Source organism: Hippocampus zosterae, chromosome 5 (assembly GCF_025434085.1).
Source record: "Hippocampus zosterae strain Florida chromosome 5, ASM2543408v3, whole genome shotgun sequence".
NCBI lineage: Eukaryota > Metazoa > Chordata > Actinopteri > Syngnathiformes > Syngnathidae > Hippocampus > Hippocampus zosterae.
This window is the reverse complement of record NC_067455.1, coordinates 2,011,297-2,023,214: the sequence shown is the minus strand read 5'-3', so window position 1 is coordinate 2,023,214 and position 11,918 is coordinate 2,011,297. Positions and strand designations below refer to the sequence as shown.

The window sequence follows — 11,918 nt, the reverse complement described above, 5'->3', positions numbered from 1 at the left end:
CCCCACCCCCACGCCCCACTAGCTGCGGTTGAGGCCCGGCCCACGCACGCCACTCACTGGCCACCTCGCAGCATTGCAGCTTGTTGACGGCGGCGCGCTTTTCATGCCCCAGTTCTCCGCAATGAGGAAGACGTGAGTGGACTCTTGCAAGGGAGATGTTTGCCCGCCGGCTCGACACAGTCCGATGGCCCCATTCCCAGCTGGCCGGGAGGGGGCACAGGCTCCTAAATGTGGGTATTTATGTCGAAAACCGATCATTACAAAATGAATCGCTTGACTTTTTGAGGCATTGCTGTCAGGAAGAATGCTTTTGGAAGTCACTGTACGATATGCGTCGGGTGCCACGGAGATTTTTAAGGAGAAATTAGGTTTTTAATTCCAGCAACATCCAATTCTCCCTCGTATTTCATCGAGTGGTGCCTCGAGATCAGAGTGGCACCGGAACGATGATTCGGATTGAAATTGACGTTGCAATACTGCAGAATACCACAAGAGGCTGCAATTTAGTCGATTTTAGTCGGTTATGGATTCATAGACAGTGTTGATACAAAGAGACATACTGTATACCGAGTACAGTATTTTAAGTACAGTATTCGCTGGTTCATCGCATCAATGGCCGCACAGAGATGATCGTCAGACAGTCTCTTCTTGACACAGATGCACAACTTTATTCCCACTTTAGTTCTTTTCGAAGTGGGCGTTTCACAGCAATGTGACACCCACTCAACACTTTTGCGTAGCGATATAAAAATGCAAACATAGAGCAAAAATATACAGATGAAAAGGTTGGCATATTTAGTGGCGTACAGGAACGCTTAAGTAACAACCCCCAAAGACAGACGGGCACGAAAAATCTGAGCATTTCACAAATGTACACTCGTACCAATACATGAGGTACCCCCCCGAGATAATCCGCCGGCCGATTGAAGTGAACTTAAACGTTCAATGATGTCTTGCGGGGTTGGTTTCATCTCGATGTAAAGTGGCAGCAACAGATCGAACGCGTCCGTCGGATTCTAAGCAGACGCTCGTCGTACAAGTCCGCTCTGCCAAAAGTGCAAATGTGACGCCGCTCCGCATGCTACGTTCAGCATCAAAACAAACAAATGGTCCATTTCTGTGCGTCCACACCAAAGCGCTGAAAATAAATACACGTTGCTAGCGTTTTGACGGGTTCTCTTCGGTGACCTGCGAGGTTAGGATTAAACCGGTCGACCTTAAGCGACCATTTTTTTCCTCTGCTCACCCAATTGCGGTTTTTGTTCTCAGGTCAAAGGCCTGCCCGGTGCAAAAGTATTGCTTCCTGTTGCATTTTGGCGCCAAGGGACTATGTTGAGGTGACTTCATTTAGTCAGGCCATAGCACAGCGTAAGGTAAAAGGAGTGCTTTGCTGTTATCCTGCGGCATCTATGGGGATGACAAACCGAAGCAGGCAGGAGGTTGATTGATTCAAGCCATAGCCATGTCTAAAAGAAAAGTAGTGCTTTGCCACCATCGTGTGGCATTAAAGGCAATTATGAACGGAGAAAATACGATTTTCGTGATTTGCGGGAACTGGAGACTAAGCCCCGCCCCTAATAGCCAAAATGTCTCGATGTCACCCAACACTGTGGCTTTTTATTTTTTGATCTTGCAGTGAACAAATATTCCTTACATGGAAAAAATAAGCTAAATCTAATCTAATACTAAACTGAATAAAAGCAAACTCAAACGCAGCATTTTGAACTATTAAAATCAATCAAACCTGTTCCAAAAATCAATTGAAACTAATTGACCTTCAACAATTGAAAAGAAACACTGCCAGCCACTACTTTTTCCACTCTACAGGCCTATGCAAGTACCCCCCCCCCCCCCCAAAAACGTTTCCACTGCACTGCTTCCTTCTCTTTGGTCATTTTGACTACGTTTGTCCAAATGAAGCTCCTCAACTCACTTCATGATTAAGAGGCCAGCAGATGGCGGGCGAAACAGCAACGTGGTAAATTGCGCTCCATTTGATTGGAGAAAGCTGCAAGCGGTCGTCACGCAAAAAGTCCCGCAAAGAGCTAAAGCGCCACCTCATGGTCATACCATGAAAATTTCTCGTTTGCAGTAGACGTGCACGCAAACTCGTTTCTTCTTGATCAGCAGAGGCCAACAAATACAAAGTATATACACACACACACACCAACAGTTCCTATGCTGCAGAATGATACGGCTGACCTTGCTTGGATTGATTTCTAGTTTTTTTTTTGGGGGGGGGGGGGGTTGGGGGGTGAGTCTGTCGGCGGGCAGTCTTCCCTGTGGATCTCAGGGAAAGGGCTGGGAGGAGGGCGGGGCCCGCGCCATCAGTGTTTTCGAGGTCAGCCTGGCTTTTCCGAGCTCGACCTCAATATCTAAAAGCTGGAATCCAGTAACCTCCTAACGCGGCCGATGGCCGGGGGGGGGGGGGGGGGGGGGGGGGGGGGGGGGGGGGGGTTCTGAACTCTGAACGCAGGTTGATCCTCTTACAAAGGAGGCGGTATGCGAGGCATGTCAACAAACTTTGAAAGGCCTGGCGGTTCCGTTTAAGCAGGTTTACAAGGACCTCGGTTAATTATTTTGGTATTTCCACATGAAAAGAAAAACAACAAAAAAAACACACACAACCCCCCCCCCCACAAAGCACCCTGTTAAGTGTGATTTGTTTGACACTACAAAAAAGGCTCACTCAAATGTGATGCCGTCCCACTGACCTTTTCGACCCGCTTTCTTGTCACATGACTTTCTTTCTCATTTAGGGATTCTCCGCGGGAAGAGCCACCATGGGGAGCTTTTCCGAGGGGGACATGGGCGGAGGTTCTTTGCTCCCGGGTTGGTCCGCAACCTCCGCTTCGGGCGCGGGGGAGCTGGGGGATTTGGCGGCGGCGCTGGCGGCGAATCCTTGAGCAATGTCGTCGAAGGTCCTTCCTTTGGTCTCGGGCACCCGCAGGAAAGTGAAGATGAAGAAGAGGATGAGCAAGACCATGAAGATGATGAACACGTAAGGACCGCAGAGTTCCTAAGGGAAGCACAGACAGAGAGTTTGGATCCACAAAGTGTGTGCATGCTGGCGCCCTCTTGTGGCATAGTAAAGTATCACCTATGTACGTTTAGTTGTATTCATTCATCTTCCGAGCCGCTTGATCCTCACTAGGGTCGCGGGGGGGGGGGGGCGGGGGGTGTGCTGGAGCCTATCCCAGCCATCTCCTGCAGTAGGCGGGGGACACCCTGAATCGGTTGCCAGCCAATCGCAGCGCACACAGAGACGAACAACCATTTGCACTCACACTCACACCTAGGGACAATTTAGAGCGTCCAATCAGCCTGCCATGCAAATTTTTGGAATGTGGGAGGAAACCGGAGCACCCGGAGAAAACCCACGCAGGCCCGGGGAGAACATGCAAACTCCACACAGGGAGGCCGCAGCTGGAATCGAACCCGGTACCTCTGCACTGTGAAGCCCACGTGCTAACCACTGGACTACCGGGCCACCCACGTTCAGTTGTACGAATTAAAAAAAAAGAAAAAGAATGTCTTGTTTTGAGAATAGAAAAAGTCAAAATGTTTACAAGAGGAAAAAGGAAAAAAAAGTTCCTTGCCACGTCACGTCATTTTCAGGGTTGACAGTTGTGTACCTCCAGTTTGGGGAAACCAAGGCCCACCAGGAAGTTGGCGGTCCAGTTGGATAAACCGGAGACGGCCATGGCGGCGGGTCGAGGGCCCTGGGCGAAGAGCTCGGCCACGATGAACCAGGGGATGGGACCCGGACCCATCTCAAAACTGGCCACGAAGCCGAACACGGCCACGATGGCCAAGTAGCTCAGAGACGGGGTCGATTTCTGCTCAGACAAACAGCAAAATGAGGCAAATAAATCCATGGGAGTCGCAGCTAGGGCCCAAATACTTCATAAGAGGTAAGGCAAGACAAGAACATATTCTCATGATCACATCCCTGACGACAAATACAAACCGATCGAGGTAACTCGAATTGGAGCTATAGGATGCAGTTGATCTCAAAAGTTTACACACCCCATGTTCAAAGGCCAAGTTTTCGTAAGACCAAAAAAAAAAAAAGCAGCCAAGATATATCCTTCTCTCCGCCATTAATGTGACCTGGATGACTCAAAACATTTTCTTCCTCATTATTAATTTCAGTGAAATAACGCGGGTGCATCAGCATAACGCATTCCTCCACATCTCTTCGGGGCATTTTGTTCCGGTCCGACGAAACCAACGTTCAAGTTGGAAAACAAAATAAAATACAGTCAAGTTAGCAAACAGCTGAACTTGAATTAGGCTTAATGAGAGGCGCTTGGCAACGACAGCAATTGTGTGCCGACTCTAATTTAACATTTTAGTTGTTTACTTTCCTGGTCGTTTTTTTTTTCTTTTATCCAATCGAGTTCCTCAGGTTATACAAAACAAAATAAATAAATTTGAAAGAATATCCACATATCAAGACACTTTTTTTTTTTTTACATCACTTTGGTAACTGCATTTGTTTGCATTTGTTCCAGTCCAACAAAATCCACCTTACGTGAAAAAAAAAAAAAACGATGCATTCATCTAATCCAAGTGTGGGACATATAAAGGATATCTTATCTTATCTTATCTTAATCGGCACTCACCACCAGAGAAAGGGAGATGGTCATGAGCAAGGCAGAAATGGCCATTCCGGCCAGTCCGATCAGGTGTAAGGTCCTTCGGCCCGCCTTTTCCACCAGGAAGAGCTGGGGGGGTGGGGGGGGGGGGGGATAAATCCGCAGGGATTGGTCGAAAATCCAACAAACTGCGCGGAAAAAGGACCACAAAGTAGCGGTGCGGCACTCACGGAAACGACGGTGAACACGGTGTTGACCACTCCGGCGCCGATGGTGGCGTAGATGGGTTGAGTTACGCCCGCCGAGGCAAAGATGCCCGTCGAGTAGTAGAAGACCTAAAATCAAGTTCAACGTGAGTCCGCGACAACAAAAGCGACAAACGTACCGAGGAGCGATGCTAAGGTGAGTTGAGGAGCTTCAATTGGAAACAAGTGGTGTTTCGCCGCCATCTTGATGTGGTGGAGCTATGCTGTAGTGAGTTGAGGAGCTTCATTTAGCCACAAATAGTGCAACTCGGAAACTAAACGTTCAGAATTTTTCACGTTAGCTCCCCACCGACGTTTTCCCAGCTCCCCGAGTAAGCGTTACTCACCGCATTGATGCCCGAAAACTGCTGAGAGAGCTGCAGAACGATGGCGATGATGATGATCTGGCGGTAGTTCCGTGAGCGGAAGAGCTCCGGGATGGTGACTTTCTTCTCCATGGCCATCCGCATCCCTTCCTCCTTCATCTCGTCGATGTCGTCGCTCACGTCCTCGCAGCCGCGCAGCCGCACCAGCGCTGCAAGGCGGGGGACAGCGGCAGTGGGAATAAGGTTGAGGGGGGAAAAAAATAAATAACTTGAAAAACACAAAAAAAAAAATACCGCCAACGTGAGGATCTCGTATACGGAACCTTTCCTGGCCTCCTCCTCCTGCTTGAGGACAATGAGAAGGTAGCGGGGGCTCTCGGGGCAGAAGGGCAACATGATGCTCTGCAGGATGGCAGGCAGGGCGGTCAAGGCCAGGAGGACGCTCCACAGAGTATCCGAGCCCAGAAGAGACTCCAGACCAAAGATCTGAAGAGAAGAAACAAAAACACACCATATTGTCGCAACTCTGTGAATGGCGGAGAGCAAATTCTTGACCAAATTTCTCTTGCAAATATAATTTTATTTGCATATAATTTTAATCGGACCGGGAGCGCAAGACGCGCGTCAGTCTCGTACCTGCGCCACCAGGATGCCGATAACCACGCCCAGCTGGTGCAGGGTTCCGAAGGCCCCCTCGGAGGGCGGTGGGGGCGATCTCGCCCACGTACATGGGCGTCAGTCCGGTGCACAGACCGCAGAAGACGCCGATGATCAAGCGTCCGATGATGACCATCTCAAAAGAGCGACTCAGGCTGGAGAGTCCCATCATGGCCCCTCCCAGCAGGGCCAGAACGTTGGCCAACAGCATCGATTTCTTCCTGGACGGCGAAGATGGTCAACGGAGACATTCCCCCCCCCCCCGACAGTCTTGACTTGCTCACCTGCCAAACTTGTTGACCATGGCCCCCACGCTGAAGGAGCCCAACATGCGCCCACACTAAAGATGGCCACCGCAAAACTCCACACCATGGTGGTGGCTCCGGGACTGAAGGGCTCGTTGAAGCGCTCCAGAGAAACATTTTGGAAGAACCTACGCAGTTTCTGTGCAAGCCACAGCAAAAGAAAAACAAAACGAACCCCCCCCAAAAAATTATATATATAGATATATATATATATAGATTGTTGAACACACCAAAAACAGCTTTTATATTTTTTTTGTGTGGGTTCAACAATCCACATTAAGGCCGCATGACTTTAGCAAAGCCCTCAGTGCATATAACAAGGTCACCCCCGAAATTTTTCAATCCGTCATGGAGCCATTTTGTATTTTTTTCACATAGCGACTTGCATCGGCATTAATTGGACGCTAGATGAGGTACACACTCGTCATCAATTGTTGCTGTCTTTTAGAAAGACTTTGTTCTCCCACAGTAATTAGAGTACATCTCTGCGAAAATGTATTTGCATACACAACAAAAGGTACCTTGTTAGCAACACACGTGCGCACGCACACACACACACACACATACCTGTTCAGGTGCATTGATGACCCCGGTGTTGTAACCAAACTGCAGCGAACCGATGACGGCAGTGGACACGCAGTAGAGCAGGTAGCAGGTGATTTTCTTCTGCTTGGGCTGTCGTATGAAGGCGAGAGGAAGCACCAAGTGAGATGAGAACAAAGCACGGATGCATTTGCTCAAAGAAAGGTCTCTGTTGGAACATTGGCTGCGGAGTGTCGCTGACTTTTGACAAAGCTCTCGCTGTTTGCGGACAGGCTGGCCGTCACGCGGGCACAACGAGCCTTTTCCACATCGCGGGATCGCACCGACTTCCTTTCAACCTGCTCGTTATTGGCGCGACGGTAGTGCCCGCTGCGTGACAGGCAAGCCTGCAGGTCAGTCCAAAGCACCTGCAGCGACTGGATTTTGGTTGTTTTTCCCGCTGGCCTCGGGATTAGCGCATAATAAGCTGCTCGTGCAGCAGATCTTTGCTGCATGCTCAACACAACGTTTCACTTTGAGAAGTTTGCATTATTTATTTTGTGGTTTTGGGGGTGGGCCGGTAATAATAATAATAATAATAATAATCGTATTTAATTTGGATAAAATATGCAAAAAGGACATGCCGATGCAAAATCTCAACGTTATTTATTAGCCATGACAATTTGAAATTTCGGTCCAGATTTCAGCAAGGATCATGAAAGTTGACACATATGATTTGCTCCTTTTGCGGGCCACATAAAGTGACGTGGCGGGCCGGATCTGGCCCCCGGGCCTTGACTTTGACACCCGAGCTCTAAATTGTCCCACGGTGTGATTGTTCGTCTAAGTGAGCCCTGGCTGGCGACCATTTCAATGGGTGCCGCCATTTTTACGACGTAATTCAACACAGTGGCGCAAAGCGATAACGTCGGACGTGCAATTCTTAAATTTTTCCACGCTTGTACACATGCACTCTCGGACACGACGTCCGCCTCTACTGCGATCGGAACAAAGAAGCAGAAATGAATGAAGCAGAAGATAAACAAGAACAAGAAGGAGCCGAAACGCAAAGACGACAGGCAGAGGCAACACGCGGGCACTTGCAGCGACACGCTTTTCCTTGCGCAACTGTTGAACGATAGGACGTGAAAATTACGCCGGGGCCGTCACGCCTTTTAAATGCGGGGAGCGGTCGGGACATTTACCAGCCCAAGAAACATACGCCATGTAGCTCTGCGATGCTTGAGTCGAAATGATCAGTCTAGTGGTCATTTATAACATTGCAACATTTGTTTGCTAGCTACAAAAAAAATTTGAAACAAAAACCTTACAAAAAAACAAAAAAAAAATACTGGCAACACAAACAAGAAGTCAGTGTACTGGGGTGTGGGGGGCAGGGGGTTTATAGCCACACAGGAACCTGTGAAGGGGTGCGATAGACTTGCTAACCGTGCTGCCGTAACTTTGCTGCCTTTCAACCGACTCGAGTTGAGTCATTTCCTGTCATTGCGCTTCAGTCCTGACTCCAGCCGTCACAGGTTGGACGGTTTGGTCTCGGCTCCTCTTTAAACTGCAGTTAATCCTTTGGAATTTTACAAAATGGGTAGTCGCATTCTTCAACAAGGGGGGGGGGGGGAATTAAGACTGCTGAGGTCCACGTTGGACCAACACTTGTATTATTATATATCAAACACCACCCATCCATCCATGTATCCAACTTCTGAATCGCTTCACCCTCACCAAGGGAGGGGGGGGGGTGGGTGCTGGAGCCTACCCCAGGCGTCTTCGGGCAGTAGGCAGGGGACACCCTGAAGCGGTTGCCGGAGAAAACTCACCCAGGCACGGGGAGAACATGCAAACTTCACAGTGGAAAGCCAGAGCTGGGATCGAACCCGCGACCTCTGCACTGTGAGGTCGATGCGCGAACCAGTCCTCCATCAGGCCGCCTTACGTCAAACACATTGACCTTTGACCTTCATCCAATGAAATTCATGTTGGATCGACTTCACATTTTAGCATTAAGCAACACGCAAATGTGCCGACATGAAACCTGTCACCATTTTGTTTTGGGAACCCGGCGACCAATCCTGGGAGTAGACGGGATGGTCTGCAACTCCCTTGTGGATTCATTTGTTCAGTTAGTGAGAGGATTTTTTTTTTTTTTTTTGGTGTGTATTCACATTCCGTGTGCGGATTTGGACACCCCATCCAAGCGATGTCAAAATTGTGACGTAATCCTCAGGACGACCAAAGAATGTGCAACATGTTGCCCAAGAAAAACCACCGTCGGGTTTCAAAGCACTCGTCGTCCGATTTAAACTCGGCCCAATCACCTCGCTGAAGGATGACTTTGCGTGAGAATCTTGTCAACGCAGCCCCCCGTACCGGATGTCATGAAACGGCGCAGGTGTACCTAATGTTGTGTCTTCTTGCCCCGCGCGCGCGTCCTTGCTTTCTCTCAACCTGCATTTAAACACGGAGGCATCACGCTCAAGTCGCAGCTTGCCCTGCTCTCCCCTCTTCTCTTAGTCACGTCCCCAAAACGCTCAGTTCTCATCCTCCTCTTGCCAGAAAGGAAAATTACCAAAGTGCCGGCCTGCGACTTAATGAACTCCAGCTTTTTATTCCAATGCGAGCTGCACCAAACAGAGTCCAATCAAACAAGTGGGAACCGACAGTTTGGAACTTTGTCGCGACACCGGCTTGCTTTGCCGTTAAAATTCTGCCGTCATGCAATAAAAGGAACAGAAGTGCCTACCTTATCATCCTCCATGCGCTCCATCTTCACTTTTTTTTTTCTTTCTTCTGAACAAAATGGACTTTCTGGAAAAACGCGCTTCTGTGTGCAAACGGCTGTCGAACCTGAAAGCAAATAGACAAACAAGCGGCAGCCCGACGTCAGCAGAGCCAGAAGCCAAACGGCGGCGTGCGACGGCGAGTCTCGCTGTACCTGATGGACTGGGATGGGGCCGGACCTGTACGTGGTCCAGACTATTGAGATGGGTCTGCCCTCACTTCAGCAGCGGCAGATGAGAAACTCCTCCCACTCTCTTCCTCCTCCCTCCACACACACACACACACGTCTGGTTTCGCCCCCCCCCCCTCCCGAGATCCCATTTAAAGAGAGGCGAGTGCTGCGAAGTCTCCTTTGATAATGGGAATCGCAGTTGTCCAACATAAGGCTCGGGGGCCGTATCTGGCCCGCCACGTCATTTTATGTGGCCCGTGAAAGCAGATCACCCCCCCCCCCTCCGCCCCACCGGGTTTATATTGAACAGAGGTAAAACGTCAATATTTTATCAACGTGGCAGATGTGCGACTAACGTTGTCTTTGTCAGGAATGATGCACACCGTTTGTAATTTCACTCATTTGCAATCCAAAGATGAAAGCTTGGAGTTCCCCCGCCTCCAATCATGATGACTTCACATGCGTCTCACTGCGGCATGTTTGCGGTCATCTACGGGAGAAAAAAAAGAGGAAGAGGAGAAAGGAGAAGGAGGTCGAGACGTTGGGGGGGGGGGGGGGGGGCAACGTGCCCGAGGTGGGGGACAAACTCAGGCACGGCTGAAAGGAGGCTCTGTGGCGGCTGCCCACCAGGGTGCCGGCACAATGGGCAACGTGCACATGCCTGAGATACAAAGCCCGGTCATGCAGAGACCATGAGACCGGCTCAGTAGGTGGCGAACAATCACACCACCTCCCTTCCCCTAATTCCTCATTTCTAAACTGGTGGCCCACCTAAATCTCGGCCTGGAATTTGAAGGCCTCCACAAAATACCAAAGTGTTAAGATTTGATTTTCATCGACAGGATTGACCTCCATGAGCTAATGAGAGAGGTGCTGTTGACAAGTAGAATTGAGGGAAAACACACTTGGTGTTCTTTCGCAAACTGCTCAGCCGACTGTAGCCCAGAAATGTGATCAATTTTTTGAAAAGTGATGAAATTGGCACAATGCGAGCGGCATTAAAAAAAATATCCAATTTGAAATGTCATAAATGACTTGAATCCATCCATCCATTTTCTGAACCGCTTAATCCTCACTAGGGTCGCGGGGGGTGCTGGAACCTATCCCAGCCGTCTTCAGGCAGTAGGCGGGGGACACCCTGAACAAATTGCCAGCCAATCGCAGGGGACACAGAGACGAACAACCATGCACGCGCACACTGACACCTAGGGACAATTTAGAGTGTTCAATCAGCCTGCCATGCATGTTTTTGGAATGTGGGAGGAAACCGGAGCACCCGCAGAAAACCCACGCAGGCCCGGGGAGAACATGCAAACTCCACACAGGGAGGCCGGAGCTGGAATCGAACCCGGTACCTCTGCACTGTGAAGCCCACGTGCTAACCACCGGACTACCCGAAATGACTTTAAATTATTGATAAATTGAGATTCATTTTCCTACAAGCAGGATGAACTTTTCTGACAGACGACACAAAGTATTTAAAGAATAAAATCCTTGACGTGACTCCTTGAAATTTCACAACATGGCTGATGATAGGAAATACACAAAACAGTCCTAATCTTAAATTATTTTGCTGTCGAAACCGAATGTGTATTTCTATTTATTGATTTGACTTGAACTTGCAGACATATGTTAAAAAATGTGATGAGTATTTCTTAAAGTTGAACCTAACTATGCACACGAAACCCAACTGTCACAGGAGAAGCACAATTTGTCACGTCTGCTACAGGGACCTGATTCAGCTCCTCACGTCGCACAAAACTGAGAGAAACATTTGAGGCACCATATTTCGACATCTCAGTATTGATTTTTTTTTTTTTTTTAGTAATGTCACACACGCGCCGTGTGTCTTACAAACACAAATGCGTCAAAAGAACCAGCTGTTGTGACACATCCTAGTGAGACATCCTACCTGCAGCTGTTACACACACACACACACACACACACACACACACACACACACACACACACACACACACACACACACACACACACACACACACACACACACACACGCACACACACACACACACACACACACACACACACACGCACACACGCTCCCATGCAACTCAATCTCGTTCAAAGCATTCGCTTCATTCTTCAAGCCCTCCTTTCCTGACATCCCGTCCGGTGATCTGATGCCAAGGTCACGCATCATCCTGCAACATGGCCACAATCAAATTAAAGTATTATTTGTACACAGTAAGAGCGCGAGAGGAAGGAAGCGACGCCAGAGCTGCCGTCTGCCAATCTCGCTTGCGCACACACGCCATCGACTGGCATCCATTTCC

The 11,918-nt window shown here is 49.2% G+C and overlaps 2 protein-coding genes, 1 long non-coding RNA gene and 1 pseudogene across 3 annotated transcripts in view; 1 reads left to right on the top strand and 3 right to left on the bottom strand.

Moving 5' to 3' along the window:
* Positions 1 to 9,453, bottom strand: part of LOC127600520 (solute carrier family 2, facilitated glucose transporter member 3-like) — an 80,689-nt pseudogene extending 71,236 nt beyond the window's left edge.
* LOC127600519 (solute carrier family 2, facilitated glucose transporter member 3-like) overlaps positions 1 to 9,758 on the bottom strand; it is an 80,994-nt gene extending 71,236 nt beyond the window's left edge. The window contains exon 1 of the mRNA XM_052065158.1: positions 9,607 to 9,758. The gene's annotated coding sequence lies outside the window, so the exon portion shown is untranslated. The remainder of the gene's footprint in view (positions 1 to 9,606) is intronic.
* Positions 1 to 11,918, bottom strand: part of LOC127600668 (cytochrome c oxidase subunit 6B1-like) — a 74,803-nt gene that overhangs the window by 60,248 nt on the left and 2,637 nt on the right. The gene's annotated exons all lie outside the window — the stretch shown is intronic.
* Positions 72 to 3,111, top strand: LOC127600678 (uncharacterized). Its single transcript, XR_007962376.1, has 3 exons — positions 72 to 230; positions 1,270 to 1,337; positions 2,760 to 3,111. It is a non-coding gene; the product is annotated as an uncharacterized LOC127600678 (long non-coding RNA).